We start from the raw sequence: 2,837 nt of genomic DNA on the forward strand, positions 1-2,837 counted from the left end.
CTCGAACCAAGGCTTGGCCAACGTCTTGAGTCCACTCAGCCTCAGTAGGAGCCACTCGGGGAATGGATGAAGCTAGTCCACCCACTAGCTCATCCCCGAAGCTCTGTGCTATATCCATTAGCACATCAAGGGCGGCAACTTGAGCAGCTTCCCATGGGCTTAGCCCATCAGTCTCAATGCTCCACCCATGTCATAATGGTCTCATGGGGTTCTATGGCACTATAAAGGTCACGACGTACCATGGTACATCTCCCAATGGTACCGCCTACCTCCACATGTAGCGGGGTGCCTCCAGGGTGCCCAACTGAACTAAGCACCCTCCAGAGCAAGGTGGGAGTACCGAACTGGTCCAAAAAGGTGCTGCTACTAGTAGGAAACATGGGCACGGCCATCTGTATCAAAAAGGGATGCAACTCACATGAGAGGATTATTTTGCTAAGAGATTGACTTAATACTTGGGATAAGTAATTATAAGGGAGGGAGTAATGCAATATGAATGACATGAGTGAATATGATGCATGCTCGTTCTGTACGTCCTCACAAATCTAAGAAAAGTTAAGTTTTAGCGGAATATACGGTGGCATACATACGTTCTCTCAATTAGCGGTAACTAGTTGTTCTATACGGTGCGTTGTTAGCGTACCTGCAGAAAACTTCATTGCAGCCCAACCCAACAAGATATAATGCTAATAACACAAGTAGTAACTAAGATACTTTCCATATATATATCCCCAGATATATATACTTTGGTACCCAAACTACCCGACAGATGTACCCACAATTAAGTACCTTCATATATACATGTATGCAACATGTAAATACTCTAGTAACCACAACTAACTCTCCCCTAGACCGACAGTTGGACGGTCATGATCTCACAACTCACACTTACCTTAGCGTAGAGGCAATTGACCCATACATTACCATTCAAGCGAATGGCACCCATGCAATATCATGCCACATGGACGACGAAATAGAAACAATCAATTTCCCCCCAAATTAGTAATTATATATAAGCCACCTAGAAGTCCTTAAGTGGGCTACAAAGGATGTGATCACCTAGTACACCATAAAAATTTTGATTTTTGAACACTTATATATAACTATAAGTTGGAAAATCATTTTCACAACAAAAGCTTTTGTATTAAATTAATACCAGCTGTCATAGAACCGACCAATTTATAAGAGCACAAGTACAAAAACAATCGCCGAAAATGATCAAATTCTCGCACTTGAGCCCATATAAACCCGGTAGCCAACTGAAATCTCGAAGGATTTCAAACCAACTTGCATACAACCAAGATCATAGTAATTCAACATAACATATCGTATGTTACAACATTTCACAGATGGTTTACAAATAGGTTACAACACCTCAGAATCATCGTTATTACAAAACAAGTCTTGTAAAGTACATGGAAGCAAATAGTTTAACTTACACACCCGAGTTCAAATACAAATACTGGTTTGTTGATCACAACCCGCAAAAGCATTCAGATAAGAGAAATAGAGATCATGCCCATGATCTAGTCTTCGTCACCCGCCGGGTGGAGACAATACTTACATAATCCTTGATATAGAAGGTCATCTACAACAAGAGGGAATAAACCCTGAGTACTGAGAATGTACTCAGCTAGACTTACCCATCGGAAACCAAAACAAATGACACCAAGGATTATGCATAGCTTAATTTAGTGGATCTGGCTGACACTTTCTTTTTGCGGAAAAGCATAAGTAATAGTGATCAACTCTTAACCTGAACTAGCAGTGACTTTTAGCCATTAACCTGTCATCTATATTAGCACCTGTACTAAGCAATCATTTGATTAAGATGCAAACATTAATAACCATATCAGGTATAAATCGTGGCAACATTATCATCATCATCCATTTAACCATATCGTTAGATTAATTGAATCTATGTTGTCGCTGCTCAGTCAAGTACTCACTATCTGGGAGAGACAAGCGATTCGAATCGATTCCTATCTAGCTGGAGGGGTATTCCTAACACAAACATTGCTTCCCCCGTCAGGGTCGCAAACAAGTCACCATTGGTACAATTCAGAAGTCACGAGTCCGAACAGTGCCGCAAAATCAGAGAACCACTCTGCCATGAGTGCTCGGTGACTTAACCCGCCCTTGGGCTTACGCCAATGGCTCCCTGCACATCCTTACTTCCATCTAGATTGCGGACCCCTGCTCGCGTCCCCTGGCCTGAATCGAGCTACTAGGCTTCATAGTCGGAACGACTTATCAGGCCAGCTAAGTGTTAGGCTGTATTCAACATGACATAAGGACATACAGCGTATCGGTCCTTAAATGACACAGACGGAGTCACTATGTCCAATCCTACACAAGACTTCGCCCGGTCTTAATTCATTATTAACATGGTTCTTTTCCACGATAGCAAATATAGCCAACCGTGATCCACCACATCCTAAAGCTCGTAGGTGATAGGAAATCACCTGACTTCTACCGCACTAAGCATGGCTAAGCATTTAACCCGTTCCTAAACTTAAATAGGATTCCAGTGCGATATATGGACAAGGATGGATATATAATGCAACAATTGGTTCCAACCAATTCCTATACTTAATGCATCATCAATGAATAAAAGATACTCAAGGTATTTGTAAAAACATGGGAGGCTTAATATGCTTCGGGGCTTGCCTTTTAGGAAAGAGGACAGTTGGTGGTCAGGGCACTCGGGCAACTCCTCCTCGGCGGCTGCTGCGTCGATTTCCTGCACCTCGGGCTCCTCCTCCTGGTTAGCTCCCTCAAACTCCAGCAGCGTCACTCCCTCCGGCACACCTATTGCATGAATGTGCAAGATAAAT

The sequence above is a fragment of the Miscanthus floridulus genome, chromosome 11, assembly GCF_019320115.1.
Source record: "Miscanthus floridulus cultivar M001 chromosome 11, ASM1932011v1, whole genome shotgun sequence".
Taxonomy (NCBI): Eukaryota; Viridiplantae; Streptophyta; class Magnoliopsida; order Poales; family Poaceae; genus Miscanthus; species Miscanthus floridulus.